Here is a 19,077-nt window from a genome sequence, read left to right as displayed (position 1 = left end):
GTCAATATACATTGTTTGAACATATGTAAAAACTTATACTTATTAAAGCAATGGTTGTTTGTACTTTGATTACTATGATGCATGTGTTGTGATACTACAAATGAAGTCATCCACCCCCGCACGTTTCCACCGTCTGGTTTGGGGGTGTGACATTTGAACCATTACAATGCATCTATGATATAAAAACTAAGTAGTATGGTGGGTTTGTGTACCTACGCTTATATACCTTATAGGACATATTTACTTTTCCATATATATATATATATATATATATATATATATATATATATATCAAAATTCATATTTTTCGTTACTCTTTAAATATAGATTCATATTTGTAACATCCCGAAATTTCAGAAGTTCAATGAAGGGCCAAAAGCGTAAATAAAAGAAGGGACTCGACGAGTAGGTCTGCTTACTCGCCGAGTCGGAGCGGGATTCTGTCACGATTTAAGTGGCCAACTCGTCGAGTCGGCGGCTTGGACTCGACGAGTTGGTGCTGTAGAGAGAAAACCCTAATCCCGGGGGTTGTGCCCTATATAAAGAACATTATAACCCACCCTTAGCCTCTTTACTACCCTTTTGAGATCCAGAAACCCTAAAATCGAGTGAGCCTCCATTATTAGAGAGAATAGAGCTTTGGAGGAGGAAATCTTGGAAAGAGGCTTGAAGATCAAGAGGCTTGCTGCAAAGGAGTGGTGTAGATCCGGGATCTACTTCAGTTAGAGCTTATATTGGAGGTAATAATATGTTGCTTGGGCTCTTTTGCATCTAGATCTTTTATCATTTGAGATTTAGGGCATTTTTGGTATGATTGAGAGCTATTTCGAGTTAGAGGCTTAGATCTGAGGTTGCTACCTCAGATCTAGGCTTGTGATGGTCCAAAATGTAATAAAGCTCCTGTCTAAGAGATATTGGTGAAGCCCCCTAGTCCTTAACCCTAGCCCTAGAGTGTTTTGGGCCTATATCTCCTTGGTTTCATGTAAAGTTTGCCACTTTATGTGAGGGTTAGACTGTAGAAGAGTGGATCTATGGATTGGAGCTCCTGCATGGTTTGAAAAGCCAATATATAGATTGAGAACTGGAGAGATTCGGCGAGTCACATGGGTGTACTCGACGAGTTGTATGAACATGTGCATGGACTCGGTGAGTTGGAAGAACAACTCGGCGAGTCTGTTGAAGATTGCCTTGGACTCGGCGAGTCTGTTCTTGGACTCGGCGTGTCTGGTCGCAGAACCCCAATCTCTTCTGGTTAAACCTCGAAGAAGTTAGTCGGGAGGTGACTCGGTGAGTTGAGTAGGATGGAACTCGGAGATCGTTGGACTCGACGAGTCTTGGGGTGACTCGGCGAGTTGAGTCATGTTCTAAGAGTTTTCAGAGTATAAGGATTCGACGAGTCAACAGGTTGACTCGGCGAGTAGAGTCAGTCATGAAGTTTGACTTTGGCCTGGACTTTGACTTTGACCTTTATCGGTGTTATGGTAATTGGTTATTCATGTCAATGGTCCATTGATGGCTATAGGTGTTGGAGTTTGGGGAAGTGCTTCGGGTTTGTGCTTTCACGGTTCGGTTCTTCGTTCAGGTGAGTTATCCTCACTGTACTCAAGGGTCTAAGGCATGAAGGCCGGCCCTTTGAATTGTTGTTTAGAGCTTGTTATGCTTATGTGATGATATGCTTGCTAGTATCCTGGTAGATAGGATAATGATATGATGTTATGCTATGTTAGCTTAGTATCCTGGAGGATAAGGTAGTTAAGTGATGGCAAGTTTTGTTGGATCAGCACCCTGGTAGTTGGGTAGTGGTTATATTCATAGACCTGTAGTTGGTCTTGCCTTATGTACGCTGGTAGGAGGTTACCTGCGGGATTTGTATGTTGAGCAGTAGCAGAAGGCATTCCATCCCGGTATGATGATAGGGCCCTAGTATGTTGGTTCTGTAGAGTGTTATGTGGTTGCTAGTTATGTGTGCATGTTTGCTAGTGTAGGGGCATTCCAACCCGATGGTTGTGGGCCAGGAGTATTCCATCCAGGTGGGATGATTCCATTCCAACCTGTAGTTGGTCTTGTCTTATTGTTAGTGATGAAGGTTTAGGCCCAAACCCTTTATGGTTTAGTAATTAGGTTTTGAGTATTATCCAGATATTATGTAATTGTCTTTTGAATGATCAAAAAGCAATCTATTATCTCACATGGTATCAGAGTTATAGGTTAAAACCTTGCTGATCACAACCCCCATCCGCCACCCTCCACCTCTGGTGACCTTTCTCTAATAGTCGTCGGAGGTGCCTTCATTATGTTTCATAATATTTACTTTTTTCTCTTCTCATCCTAAATAATAAAACAGCCGTCAACACTAAACATAGCTTCTTCATCGGCTTCTTCTAGTGCCTTGTCCTGAGATGGCCCCTGCCTCCGAGCCTTCTATCTCTTCCTCAGCTGGCCACTTCTTCTTCAGATCTATTTTCTAAGTCAACCTATGACCTCTATTCGTCTCTCTCTATTAACACTTTAGTCGTTGTTCTCGCCAGAATTATCCCCGCCCACCACAACTCGAGCCCTTTTTCTTTCTCGCTGCCTTTCTTTGGACTCCTCTGCCGCTATTTCCATCATCGTCGTTGCCGCCGATATTCTCTTCTTTACAACATAATCACATCTGGATTTTGCTTCTTCTCTTTTCTTCTTTCACAAGCAGTAGTTTTTAGCCGTCATCGTTAGAGTTCTGATTCCACCATTGTTGTTGTATTTATATAGTTTTTATGTTTTGTTCTTTGTTTATTTTTTCAGTGTAATTATCTCCTCCCAATCAAACTGCTGGGGGGGGGGTGTTAGTGATTAAGGTTTAGGCCCAAACCCTTTACGGTTTAGTAATTAGGGTTTGAGTATTCTCTATATATTATGTAATTTTCTTTTGAATGATAAAAAAGCAATCTATTATCTCACACTTATGATCAAATTTTCAGCCAATAGTTTATATGGCACACCATGAAAATTATAATGAATCAAATACCCCAAAGCCTCATCCCATGTATATCATCATTGCATTGTCGCTTCATGTTGCCTTCTTTGCACTATTTCTCTACTTCGTATTTCCTGCATCATCGATCTAAGCTACCACTATTGCACCATTGATGATGAATGAAGAATTCCAAAACCCTAACTATAATCGTATTCATTTTCCCCTTTCACCTATTGAGCTCTAAAACTCCACAACCATGAAGCACCTCAAAAATCCTACAAACATGCTTTCAGATCATCCTAGAATTAATGATTGAACTCAAAATTGATTAGATATGTTACAGAAGATGTACCAATTGACATACATACTAACTATTTACGAAGACCATGAAGACCTCTAAACTAGTACCACTCAAAATTGGTAAGTTTGATACATGTTCTCTCCTCTTTCCCTGATTTTATATGTTATAAAAAGATTTTAAAACATAATAGAATCCAATTGTCATTGATAGCTTGTCCAACTAGTTCCTCATTTTCCTCATTCTCTTTGTTACAGTTTTCCAATTCAAGGAATGAATTATTTTCAAATTTTCAATGCAAACAATTAGAGTTTTGAGATATGCATACAAAGTGTTCATGGAATTTCAAAAAGAGATATATTAGAGAAAAATTATTGTTTGAATAATAAGATTTACATTCTTTGAACTACTATATATTGAGACATTGAATATGTTAATGATGATCCTCAGTATCAGGAACGAGATGAAAGAGACAACTAAAACAACATAGCAAGAAAAAAGACTTGAAGTTAATAATGAAAAAATTAGTAGCAACAACGGGTTGAGGGGAACATCACTGTACACTTTACTAAAAAACAACAACAATCCATATGTCCAAAATGCTTCGTGTGTCATTTGTAATGGATATCGCAACACTTTAGTATGCATGTATGCACAAACAAAAATATGCATGTGTGCATAATTAGAAATGTTCATATGTGTACAAACATAAATGAATGTGTGTGTACAAATAGAAATGTACATGTGTACACAAATAAAAATATAAATATGTGTGCACAAACAAAAATATGCATGTATGATCCAACATAAATGTGTATGTGTGTATGCACAAATAGAAATGTGCATATGTGCACAATTGTGTTTCAGTATATGTACGTTTTAAAAGTTTTTCCGATTTAAAAAAAATCACAAGGGGCTAAGAAGCTGTTATAAAAGGTGATTCGTTGACCAATTTTAAAATTTTTTTTTTCGAGTGATGTGTATATGTGCAACTTTTATGTGTAGAAACACAAATGTGCATAGGTCCACATCACCAAAATCCACATGTAAAACACATAAAAAAATGTATATATTAATATGAATTTCTATTTATAGAGGACAGAAAATTATGATTTTTTGTAATTTTAGTTTTTTTTTCGATAAAATATAAGTTCTAAAAACTAAAAAACGGAAAAAAATAAATTAAGTGAGTTTTTGTTACAAACCGGTGCATATACATCCAATTTACTAAGGTACACTTTTGATTTAACAATTGAGATTTTGATCCTAATGGTTATTTATATGTGAATTAAATGTTTATTATCTCGAATATTTGTTAAATATATATTTGATAACATATATTGTGTGAACCAGATATGGTTATTTATGTGTTAAAATGTTTATATGATATTATTACATAATAATTTTAAAAATAAGTATTATGAATTAATATATATATATATATATATATATATATATATATATATATATATATATATATATATATATATATATCAATGTTGTAAAAATCGCTCGACGGTTGACTGGTGTTAAAGACTTAATAGCTCTTGGCGGGGAATAATCGATGATTAATCGGAGACCATAGATTGTTATTAAAATATTTAAATTAATCAAAGATAAATATATTTTAAGAAAAATAAGTACTTCAAAATTAAAAAATAAGAGAATTTGTAATTTGAAAATTTGAAAAAACAAAAATATGAACATTTTGGTATATTATTTGAAATTTTTTTAACGTTTTTGTTATTTTTGTTGACTTTTGTTGACCGATTAATCCTGCCAAGACCGATTAATCCATAATTTTCTCAAACACACTAATCATAGTTGGTTGGAAAACGCCAAACGATTAATCAATGAGTAATCCCGATTATATATATATATATATATATATATATATATATATATATATATATATATATATATATATATATATATATATATATATATAGGTTCAATAGAAAATGCATAAGTAGGGCAACAAATGATGAAACCAATGATCAAATGACATGTGTAGAAGTTATTTATGTAGTTTACTCTAAATTGATATGTTGACATGTTTTCATTGGTTCAAACATGTGTTGCCCTAAACATACTTTTTCATAGAAGCCTTCCTTTTTTATATATATATATATATATATATATATATATATATATATATATATATATCAATTAGAGTAGTTTTCAACATCAAAATTAATGAGTTCATATAGTCTATAGTGTTTTAAGAAAAATAGTGCATATAGTATTTTCGAATGATTAATTTAGGGAAATTCTATACGTATCCCCCAAATTATTTGGTGTACCCTCTTGTGAGTGAAAAAGTGTGTATCTCCCACGATTTGACAATTTATATTAGTAAGGGGAAAGAGGAGGTGTGTATAGTATCACCCTTAATTTAGATGCTAGTTTTAATAGAGTTTTGCTTTTTGGCTCGATAGCACCATAACTTTTAATCATAGTAAATGTTCTTAAAGTAATAAAGTTGTTTCATCCTCTCTAAAAGTCTTATAATTTCTAAAAGTCTTATAATTGGTGGAACAATTTTCTTTTTTGTTTGGTTGATTTTTCATAAAAACAAAAAATAACGATATGAAGTGTGGAATAAAAGTTGACCACCTAGACGAAATACAATTTGAACTCTTTGATTGATTTAGAGTAGAAACTTTAAATGATGATAGGATCAAGTGTTGAATAACACGAACTCTGAGAAAGCTTTTATCCTCTAACTATGGGTGTGTATCTCCCATGATTGGACAATTTATATTAGTAAGGGGAGGGAGGAGGTGTGTATAGTATCACCCTTAATTTAGATGCTAGTTTTAATAGAGTTTTGCTTTTTGGCTCGATAGCACCATAACTTTAAATCATAGTAAATGTTCTTGAATTGTGGAATAAAAGTTGACCACCCAGACGAAATAAAATTTGAACTCTTTGATTGATTTAGAGTAGAAACTTTAAATGATGATAGGCTCAAGTGTTGAATAACACGAACTCTGAGAAAGCTTTTATCCTCTAACTATGGGTGTGTATCTCCCATGATTTGACAATTTATATTAGTAAGGGGAGGGAGGAGGTATGTGTTGGGTTTTGAGCATTCTAACACTTCCTAAGTGTACATGCAACCCTAATAAACCTTGGATCTATGTTTGTCTAAGGTACATGCAAAATATTATTTTCCAAGGTTTATAACCTATCTAGCATGGCATGGGGTACTTTTAAACATAAAAGGACAAGATGAATTACATACCTTTTGTTGATTGTTGATTCCTTGGAGTTTGAGAGCCAAGCACCAATAATGTGAGAGAGTATACTAACACTTAGAAATCGGCCACCACTATTACACACACACTCGGGTGTGTTTCATGCAATATGAGCTTGTTTATATAGTGTGCATGGTTAGGGTGAAACCCTAATAACCCATGTCTTTTCCTTTCCAAGGATCCATGGGTTAAAAGCTCCATGGATCATCCATGGACTTCCATATAAGCTTAGCCCATTAACAAATGAGTATTAGCCCACACCATATAAATATAATAGCCCATGATTTAATTAGTCTTCCTTTTAATCACTAAATTAATTCATAATTAATTCAAGATTAAAACTAATTAAATAACATGACTTTATATTAATATATTATAACTTATAATATATTAATAAATCGTAAGTATACAATTCTCATAAAATTATCCATAAACAGTTTGGGTGAAGTGCAACCCAAATGGACCATGCCGGGTCGGGTCAAGAATATACCAAATAAGTTATGGACTTAGACACCTTATCCAACAGTCTCCCACTTGGATAAGTCTAATAACTGTATTTGCGTATGTTACTTCAGGAACCAACCAGCAATCGTAGCCCTCGAAAACTCTGTTGAACTATGAAGCGCCATTTTAGATAAGTGATCATATAATCCTCTGTTCTCATGATATCAGCCGGACAAATACATGGAACAACGTCGTACTTATTGTCCAGCAGTTTGTTTCTCGATTTCCGATTTGTTTGACAAAGAACTAAATTGAACACATCAATTAGGTTCTGAACGGGCCCGGTACATAGGTCAAAACAAAATCATCGAGGGGCCCAGATATCGCTTCTAATCCTCCAAGGACTAGAAGGAACAGATAAACTTCGACTCATATACTTGTTTCTACTACTTGTTGAATTATACACAAAGGCACGTTTTATAACATCAAGTTACTGATGCGTTTACGTGCAATCAATGCACAACCAACTCATAGGTAACAACTCATATCTCTAGGTTTGAAGACTTATATGATATTACCATCTCACGATCACTCGAGATAAATTCCATGAAGTGATACAAGTGAGCGTGGGTTAATTCCAATACTCATAACTTATGAGTACTCACGAATGTTGTAGCAACCATTGCTATGTCTAAACACGTTTAGCCATCTACAAACTCGATTCATGACAGTCTTAATTCATACCTACTTCCAACATATGAACGAGTGTGGAGTGTTTAAATAACTTAGTCATTCGGAAAGAATAACCTAGCTATTCTGGAAGTCAAAACATGCAAAGTGAAACACAATAATAATCGGATCCAATATGGTCTCAGAACCCTTTTGAATATAAATAAAACCACCTTTTATTTATCACCATATTGATTACACATTATTCATTGTATAATGTTTCAAATAATCAACTTAATACTTGAACAAAAACAACAGTCGTCCCATGCTCCTAGCATGTACACTTTGTTTTTTCTAAACAATAGTTATGCCATACTCCAAGTATGCACACTATGTTTGTCTATGATCTTTACTTTGTGAAATAGATCAATTGAACATGATTCCAATGATGCTCATTTCACAATCCCAAATCCTTATTGTAAATGTAAGAATTCCTAATTCCTACCATTTACCAAAAAAAACTGTTAGATTTTAAACTTATATGCACTGATCCTCTCGTAATGATTATGCACAAGGTCACCAAAACCTTGTCATCAATCATTACAGAGGATTCCAAAGGAGATCAACTCTATGGAAACGAACTCTCATATTCAAAGTACATTGCTGTGAACATCCTTCTTGCATAAAAGTTTCTAACTTTCTCATAGATTCTTAATATCCAACTCCCAATATGGAAAATTTCCATATTCCTATTTTGATTATCATATCTGAACAAGAGCTACCTCTTTTCAGAATATATCCATATGGTCCTTCCAAAATTTAACACTATACTTCCAACTGTCCCTGAGCAACCAATCTTTGGTGAGCCTCAGACTGTCCTCGACAATTTCTTAATCATTTTAGTCTTATCCAATTCTAGACTTTTCCCTTCTTAATGCTCTGAGCATTTGGAAAATTTAGAAAGGATGAATATTATAGCACATGTGACCGATCCTATACCCGAAGCATATGGGACACGATTCACGATGTCTCACATAAAGACCTGATACTGGATCAGTCTTTTGCTACAATATTTTTTTATTTTCCATGTTTTCAAAAAATCGACTATGAAGAGGGATGCTGTAATCATAATCGAATTTGAGAACGCAATATATATAGAATTTCCTTATGTTGAACCATTCCAACATAAAATTCATATATATATATATATATATATATATATATATATATATATATATATATATATATATATATATATATATCCTTGACTAAAGATGATTAAAACTCAATCTAAGCTTTTAGAATTGAAATGAAGTATAATTTCCTCTCCCTTAATTATAGCAAAACAACTTTTTCAACCCCTACAACTTTACGAATTGAAACTTTTATTTTTCTATAATTAACATTGCTAACTTGCAACACTAAACATAATAATCATGCTCCCACTAACATGATGATTATCAGCATAACACTTATGCTCCCACTAGCTCTGACATATTTCCAGAAATCAGCTGGACTTCTGAAATTTAGATTCGTACACCCTTTCTTAGATAGCTCACATGTGTGTCTAAACAATTTCCAGAACTATGAAAAGGGATGCCGTAATCATAGTCTTAATTGTTTAGACCTTTGCCATTTCTCACAAGTCCATGTTAGTGTGTCGGTTAAACACACACGCTCCACTAACGACTTTGAGAATGCAAACATCACAATTGCTATCTACTTAAAATCTTCTTAGTGAAAGCATTTCCTCACCATCATTTTCATGAATCGGAGAGAAACCTTATGACACTTAGATTTTATGGTGTATGAGTTCCTATCCATGTGAATTTGTCAAAACCATAATCACAAGACAAGGTTAGTAACAAATTCAGCCTTACATGGATTGAACTTGTTCAATCTTAATTTCTTATCATCTGGTAGCACAAGGCCCACTAATGCTTCCAAGCTGTTATGCACACAGTTTAGAACTAACAGAACTCATATGCATAGACAACTTAATAGGAACAGACACAGAAACAAGAATTATGTCAACTTAATAGGTTTCAAACCTTAAGTCGTGTGCTAGTGATAAAACTCAGGTTTTACTCTTGATTAAATCTTGAAATCCTTTCAGGATCTTTAAGACTCTCACTGTCCTCTTGACATATAAGTTTCCCTAGTCAAGGACCATTCCTTGACAAAACAAATATTCAAGGAATAGTGCGGACTCTTATCAAGATAAACACTTCACACAATTGGTCTTAGTTGGTCTTTGTCTTATCCAAGACATCACAACTTACCAATTTCAAATGTACAGGAGTAGAAAACATTTTACACTACATTTGATAAGTGTTTTAAACCTTACTTTATGTCACTCAATGTTACAATCTTGGAGTATGACTCTAAGAGTTGTTTTGGAACGAAGTATTATCCATCTTCTTGATTTTAACCATTCCAACAATTCATGACCCCTCATCTTAGTCATAACAATGCACTAAGATGTCCTTAGAGTATGAATTTGTGATATGGTTTCATAATCATTAAGATGATCATAAAAACATGTATGATCCATCTTCTTGATTTTAACCATTCCAACAATTCATGACCCCTCATCTTAGTCATAACAATGCACTAAGATGTCCTTAGAGTATGAATTTGTGATATGGTTTCATAATCATTGATCATAAAAACATGATACTAAAGTACTCTTCCATCTTTTCAGATTTGAGAAACTTTTATCTTTCTGCCAAATTTGATTCTTCTCATCCGTTCTGCCATACATTGAAACTTTTCCAATGTTACAAAATTATACTTAACCTTATAAGTATAACCATATTTAGTAATCTTTAGTAAATCATGACGAATTGATCTTTGTGGTGGACCTTGACCAGCACACACCCAGTGTACCTAATTCCTTAGTCCTTCAATTGACTCACATATGCATGTGATCAATGAATTAGTCTCAATTTTACAAAGATGAAAATTCTCATTCATCATACAATACAACTTGTATGATTCCAAGTTTCTGTCTAACTGAAGCTTGGGTGATGAGAACCTTTCCTCATTTGGTAAATTCAGACACTACCACATATGAGAGAATCAAACTCATATTTCCAATATTGCTAGAAACATACAAACATCAATTTCCATAAATGCCATTGTAAGGGGATATAATATAAAATAAACTAAACAAAACTTTTATTTCTTTATTAAAATGCGGAAAAATATTCCTTACAATGCATCTTCAAATGAAAACTATGCTATTACATATTTCTTAGCAATCTATCATAACTTTTAAGTAGTGGCTCAAAAATCCGATCCTCGAACCATGCGATAGAAATCCATCTTCGTGATCAGATTCAGCACACTCTTATTTTAACCTTCCTTTTGCTCAATCCTGCTAAACATCAAGATGCAACCTAGTCACATCATGTAATAAGAATCAACAATTAGGAACTTTAACAAAGTTAGATAGTGGACTTACCTGAAGCCGAGTCAAACATTTTGTCTCTACTTGCTTTCAAATATTTCAGGTATTCAGGGCAGCTTCGCTTCCAATGTCCCTTCTCATGACAGTAAAAACATATAGACTCTGTGGGAATGGTACACGAGACAATCACAGACCTAGCCTTTCCCTTTACCTTTTGGTCAACCGGGTTGACCAAGGCCGATCCCCTTCCATTGGGACGAGAAAGCTTTTCTGGACTTCCAATGTTACCATTGTCCATGTCCATGGAAGTTTGAGAAATAGATTTTCCATCAATATTTGCTTGACCATTGCGCCAAATCATTGCTGATTCAGCAGCAACAAGCAAATAAGAAAGATCTATTAGGGTTATGTCGGGATCTGTCATATGGTAGTCTTTAATAAACTCACTATATGACTCAGGAAGTGACTGAAGAACCCAGTCAACAACGAACTTCCTTGAAATAACAGCACCCAACATTCTCAACCTGTCTATGTGTGACTTCATTCCTAAGACATGAGTGCACATAGGTCTTCCATCTTTATGTTTCATTTCTAGTAGAGCTTGAGTGATCTTGAACCTTTCAAGTCTTCGGGCTTGTGGGTCAGGGAGAATAAATGGAGGAGGTGGGGGGAGTGAAGCATGACGTTGAGGGACATCATCTTCAAGAGGAAAGCTTGTTTCAAGCGATTTGGGAAGATCATAGTTGTCTGAACCAGACATCTACAATGGGAGAAAATCAAGTTAGTTGATTCAAGTCCTTAATATAACACCCAATATGAAATATTAAGGCTAGGACCCAACACAATATTTTATAACTTGGAAGAGGGATGCCGTAGTCCAAGCTATAAAATATTTGAAGGTAGGTGAATGACGATTCACCAATTTCCACCATGAAAAACGAAATAATTTATTAGGTTTTAATTGGATTTGAAACTCCTAGATCTTTTGAGATTCATTGAACTTTTCAATGGCATGTTTCAATCTCGATTGTGCCCTTCACGTTTTGTGACTGGGATGCCGAGGATCACAAAACAAGGTGTGAATAACCATGCAAACTCACTTGGTACCCTTAATATTATCACCTAATCGATGTGCCGGTTAACCACACACGCTCCACCGATCTATGATAAACATTAAGTCACCCTTCGTGATCCTTACTAGTCCAAGTTAGTGTGCCGGTTAACCACACACGCTCCACCAACGACTTGGTAAGGTACAAAGTGTGAATTTCATGGGTTAGCACCATATTCACATTTTCCTAAAGCAACTAAGATTGGGAATTTATAAAAGGTTTAGTTACTTTATAATATTCATTATACTTTTAATGAGAATTTAAAGTCATTTTCCTACCCGTTCGGCTAACGACCATCCACCGATCAAGGAAGCGGTGGGTGAGAATGGACACCCATTAAGTTGCCATTTTATAGGCAACAACCTTATAGCCCCCTTATAGACCGGCTTCGTGAATGAGGCCTACTAACAGTAAAACGACTTGATCTTATACATATATATAATAATTAACCATTAATGTTATAAATAGTATAAGGGTTGAATTTTAACTATTAAAACTCTAAGGGTTTGGAATTAAAGTTTATTAAAGTGTGTGAAACTTTACAAATTCCAAAACTTTAGGGCAAGTTTTGTAACTATCCAAAACTTTTCATTTCATAACTTATGAATTAAAGGTTCATAAAAATGAAGACTCTTCATTTTATGTAACTTATGTTTTTTAAGTGTGTGTTTAAAAGAAGTGACCTTTGGATATCCATAACTTGAGGACAAATTATGGACTCCATTAAAACACATAAATGATCAAGAATTAATCCTAAACAATTCAGCAAATAATTCCTATCATCTTCTAAATTCATAAGAACATGAACATGATCATCAAAGTTTCAAGAATTATATGAACACATACAAAGCATGAAATTTTGATATAAGCGATTGTAAATGGATTAGAACAACCATTACACCAACTAAAACAAGTTTTAAAACACCAAAACAGTTTAGGGTAATGTTTCTAGTCCATTTCCAGCAGCAAAAGTCGAAAATCTGCATTCTGAGGCTCCTACTCGCCGAGTGCACGAACCTACTCGGCGAGTAGGATGAGTATACACATGAACTCGGCGAGTCCCCCCATGGGCTCGGCGAGTTTATCAGTCAGACAGCAAAAAAAACGACTTTTTATCACTATTTTGCATCAAGTATCAAACAAACAAGCCTAGGCTCTGATACCACTGTTGGGTTTTGAGCATTCTAACACTTCCTAAGTGTACATGCAACCCTAATAAACCTTGGATCTATGTTTGTCTAAGGTACATGCAAAATATTATTTTCCAAGGTTTATAACCTATCTAGCATGGCATGGGGTACTTTTAAACATAAAAGGACTAGATGAATTACATACCTTTTGTTGATTGTTGATTCCTTGGAGTTTGAGAGCCAAGCACCAATAATGTGAATGCCTTAAATGGAAATCACAAATCACCACAAACTTGGAAAATGTATGAGAGAGTATACTAACACTTAGAAATCGGCCACCACTATTACACACACACTCGGGTGTGTTTCATGTAACATGAGCTTGTTTATATAGTGTGCATGGTTAGGGTGAAAACCTAATAACCCATGTCTTTTCCTTTCCAAGGATCCATGGGTTAAAAGCTCCATGGATCATCCATGGACTTCCATATAAGCTTAGCCCATTAACAAATGAGTATTAGCCCACACCATATAAATATAATAGCCCATGATTTAATTAGTCTTCCTTTTAATCACTAAATTAATTCATAATTAATTCAAGATTAAAACTAATTAAATAACATGACTTTATATTAATATATTATAACTTATAATATATTAATAAATCGTAAGTATACAATTCTCATAAAATTATCCATAAATAGTTTGGGTGAAGTGCAACCTAAATGGACCATGCCGGGTCGGGTCAAGTATATACCAAATAAGTTATGGACTTAGACACCTTATCCAACAGTATGTATAGTATCACCCTTAATTTAGATGCTAGTTTTAATAGAGTTTTGCTTTTTGGCTCGATAGCACCATAACTTTTAATTATAGTAAATGTTCTTAAAGTAATAAAGTTGTTTCATCCTCTCTAAAAGTCTTATCATTGGTGGAACAGTTTTCTTTTTTGTTTGGTTGATTTTTCATAAAAACAAAAAATAACGATATGAAGTGTGGAATAAAAGTTGACCACCCAGACGAAATACAATTTGAACTCTTTGATTGATTTAGAGTAGAAACTTTAAATGATGATAGGCTCAAGTGTTGAATAACACGAACTTTGAGAAAGCTTGTAGCGGGTACCGGGTAGCTTCTAGCTGGTAGTGTATTGGTAAACGTTATGCGAAGTAACATTTGGATTTGGATCGTTTTGTTTAAACTAAACGCTAGAAGCTTGTACTGTCGAACGAGACTTTTTGTGCAAAATGGAGCGTTTTGTCAAACCCTAGAAGTTAGAAGCTCTCAAACGCTCTATGCCGAACACACCCTATATCTACATCACTTTATATTGTAAACATAAGATATGGCAGGTGCAGATCTACAACTAATCATAAAAATATACGTATGATAGAAACTACATACAAAATGCTCCCACTAATATACACAAACCATTAGGAACATTATTGTTATCCTACACAAAATACTTAAGGAGCAACAAATGCTCTTTTGAACCTCCGTTATGAAAAAAATGTTATCCTTTGAATTATGAGTTCAAGATGCCTTCGGTAAATTTGAGACTGCCACGGCAAATACTATACTCAACATTCCCCTAGTGACATGTCATCATAATCCAAAAATCATGTACTCAACATTCCCCCTCTCCACGCTTAATGACATGAGTTGAAGATGCCTTCAGTAAATTTCAGTCTGTCACTAAAAATCCTATACTCAACATCCCCCCTAGATGACATAATGGTGACAGGAGCCTTCACCTATCCTATGACTTCCTCCCAGGAACATTATCATTGGAACTTTTGGGGAGGATACCAAATACTAGACATGAATTAAAGGAAATGGTGGATCACTACCTGCATCAAGAGGAAGGTACAACGGCCAAGCATGCATACATAAGAGTTCTCGATGACTAAAATAACAAATTATAAGTAGACCCGGAACAACTAACATAGAAGACACAAGCATTCCAACCGATAATGACATCCACTTAGAACATTTCACCCTTACTCGAGGGATAATAGGATATTTTGCAAGCCCGACGTATTAGCCACTGACAAGCCTTGATACTGAAAAAGATTTGTAGACAAGCCAAGACAAAAAACAAAATAATACAACTATCACAAAAGATACATGCACGACACAACATAATGCACTTTCTTGAAGTAAGAACTCAAGGTTCTAAATGGCGTGAGGTGTGGCGTGGCGGCAAGGCCAAGCCTCAAGCTTAACGAGCCATGGCGTTTTTCAAGGAGTGATGTAAGGCGGCGATATTGTATTAATTTATAATTATATTACCACATAAATATAAATTTATATAAAATATAACTACTTTTTAGAAGTGTTATATCAATAACTAATAACAAAAAGTTAACAAAAAGCACAATACTTGTATCCCAGATTAGAAAAGACATAACAAAGAGCAAAAAAAACGTGTCTCAAACGAAAAAACACGTGCCATAACACGTCATGGCACGCCATATCACGCATTGCCACGCGTCACGCCTAACAACAACGTTATGAGGCTTTTCGTAACAGCGATGCCATGGCACGGCTTGGCATGCGCCATGCCGCGGCTTTTAGAACACTGTAAGAACTAGAAGAACTGATCCAACAAGGAAAACTAGCCAACATCACCATAAATCTTAGAGAAAGACATAAAGCTAAAGAACAACAGACAAGAAACTAGAAACCAAAAGGATGCCAATTGAAATAAAGGAAACAAGCAAGAGATCATGGCAATCAGATCCCATTGCCGACCAGACAATAGCAAAACAACATGAAACGTAGCAGAGCCACCATAAATAACCTAAGAGCTTCACTTCTTAACAAATGTTCCTAAGCCATCGAACTGAGGATCCACCGATAATTCAAGCACGAATCAAAGATATCAAAATACCTGGCTAATCCCAAGACGAAACGCTAGCTAGTGCAGCAAATATTTTTGGCGGTATGTAATGTTTTTCAATGATTTTCAAATATCTGAAGACTGTGATTCGATCCATTCATTTAGTTTTTAATGTTTAGACTTTTTTTTACTTCTTTCAATTCATTTTAAGTCATGTCTAACTCAAGACCAAATCTGGAAAGAATATGACTTTATATCAACAACTTTGAAAATAGATCTGGAACGAATTTTTCAATTTCTAGAGACAAATTTTCCTCCCTAAACATGATACTTTTAGATATTGAAGAATAGAGTAAGATTCATGAGATATAATCGTCATTTCTAATTGTGACATGAATAAAGGCTAATATCTTTATCGTTATGTATTAAATGTTGACTTGAGCATTTGGAATTATGGTGGAACATTCTAACATAAGGTGGAGCATGTTGAGTGTGAAGCCATTGGGCTAGTCAAAAGAAGTGGCAGGAAACAAGGAAAGCCAGAAAACATGGAGAAAGAAAAAGGGGACATCCATGTTTTGAGGTAGTGGATGAAGACCCGGATGTTTTTTTCTTTTTTAATATACTTTCTCAATTTCAATCTCTATAAATGAGATTGCTATGTATTTGTAAGGATGTAATCCATCACAAACTTCACAGAAAAAATATATACACTCCTAGTTACCCTCGTGTGGACGTAGGTCAGAAATAGACCGAACCACCTTAAATCTTTGTTGTTCTTGTGTTTAGAGTGGTGTGTTAAGTGTCTCGATCCTAACAAGTGGTATCAGAGCAAGGTTTTAGCTCCAGAAGGTGATTTTCAGTTTTTTGGTCGAAATTTTTTTTTCGTCAAAAACGATTTTGGTATATACCGTTGGAAAGGTCTCGTTCCGAAGATTCCGAAAATATTTTTTTCTGAATTTTTTGACCACCGGAAGACGTCCAAATCGCCGGTCAAAGGTTTGCCGGAATAGTTATCGAAAAAAACCAGTTCGCCGGAGAAGACGACACTGTAGCACCTGAACTCGCCGGAGAAGACGACACTGTAGCACCGAAGTTCCGCCGGAGAAGACGACACTGTAGTAGGAACTGTAGCACGACGTCAGCGGTGACGTCAGCAGACACTGTAGCACGACGTCAGCGGTGACGTCAGCAGAAACTGTAGCAACACTGTAGCAGATTTGAAAATTTGCAATTTGGCCCCTGAATTTCCAGAAAATTGCAAGATAGGTCATTATTCTTTCAGAAAATGGCAGAAAGCAGTAAGCTTCAGATTGAGAAGTTTGATGGGAAAGATTTTGGTTGGTGGAAGATGCAAATTGAAGATTTGCTCGTGCAGAAAGACTTGGACGCAGTTTTAAGTGTCTCGATCCTAACAAGTGTTTCACTTAAAACTGCGTCCAAGTCTTTCTGCACGAGGATGAGGGAAGGAAGTTCAGTTACAGTGCACATCAACAATTTAAACTCGATTTTATCTAGACTTGGGTCAGTGGGAATAAAGTTCGAGGATGAAGTTCAAGCTTTACTATTGTTATCATCATTACCTGACAGTTGGTCTGGAACAGTTACAGCCGTTACTAGTTCCACGGGATCGAAAGGGCTCACTTTTGAAGGAATTCGGGATTTAATTCTAGGCGAAGACGTCAGACGAAGAAATTCCGGGGAATCATCAAGTGAACAATTGAATGCGGTCAGAGGTAGAAGAAATAACAGAGGTAGTGGGAGCGGGAACATGAGAAGGAGTCAGTCGAGGACTCGAAATGATGTGACTTGTTGGAACTGTAAAGAGCTTGGACATTTCAGGAATCAATGTCCAAAAGACAAGAAAGAAGTTAACGCTGCAGTAGACCATTCAGATGATGATGTTTTGATCTGTAGTGTGGAGAGCAATGTGGATTCCTAGGTTATGGATTCGGGTGCTTCATTTCACGCTACCCACAGCCGTGAAGCACTCCAGAATCTGAAAGAAAGAGATTTTGGTAAGGTAAGACTGGCGAACGATGAGGTTCTTGATGTGACGAGCATAGGTGACTTAGATTTAAAGACTCCAGTTGGTCCATGGACTTTGAAGGATGTCCGGGTAATTCAAGTCTGAAGAAACAGCTGATTTCTGTTGGGTAGTTGGATGAACAGGGGCACGAGGTTAAGTTCAGGAATGGGCAGTGGAAGGTTGTCAAAGGAAATCTTGTGATAGCTCGTGGACATAAGAGAGGTTCATTATATATGGTCAGATTACCATCTGAGGGAGTAACCGTCCCAGTTCAGAAGAAAAACAAAATCCGGTTCATAGAGTCTCGTGGACAGAAGAAGGTTTGCTCTGCAGATGGCAAACCCAGAGTCACAGGTCAGATTCAGGTTGAACGTGTTTGGAACGGTTCAGAAAAACCAGTCAAGGGCATTCATAGCAGTGGGAGCATGGGCTTTGTTTCAACTAGAATACCCAGAACACAGTGGGTTAAGAGAACCAGTATTCCATCTGTAAAAAGTCTCTCCAGATTATCTGTTTCACATGGAGAGTGTCGTTTGTTCTCAGGATGTTCCAGGATCGGGCAGTTCATTTCAGTGGGAGCCGGTGGAGACAGAGAACAGGTTAGTGGCAGACTTAGCCATGACTGATGTGTTGGAGCTAACGGAAGCTTCAACTAGCCTTCAGGTCAATTGAAGAGAAGGCCAGGGTAACTAGGAAGGAGTCAAGATCAAAAGTTTTTACAGAAATACAGATACACAGTTGAAGCTATGGTGAAGATTGTTTCGTGGCTTCAAGTGGGAGATTGTTGAGTGTGAAGCCATTGGGCTAGTCAAAAGAAGTGGCAGGAAACAAGGAAAGCCAGAAAACATGGAGAAAGAAAAAGGGGACATCCATGTTTTGAGGTAGTGGATGAAGACCCGGATGTTTTTTTCTTTTTTAATAT

Source organism: Lactuca virosa, chromosome 3, assembly GCF_052849685.1.
Source record: "Lactuca virosa cultivar CGN04683 chromosome 3, Lactuca_virosa_CGN04683_v6, whole genome shotgun sequence".
NCBI lineage: Eukaryota > Viridiplantae > Streptophyta > Magnoliopsida > Asterales > Asteraceae > Lactuca > Lactuca virosa.
This window is presented reverse-complemented; position numbering follows the sequence as displayed.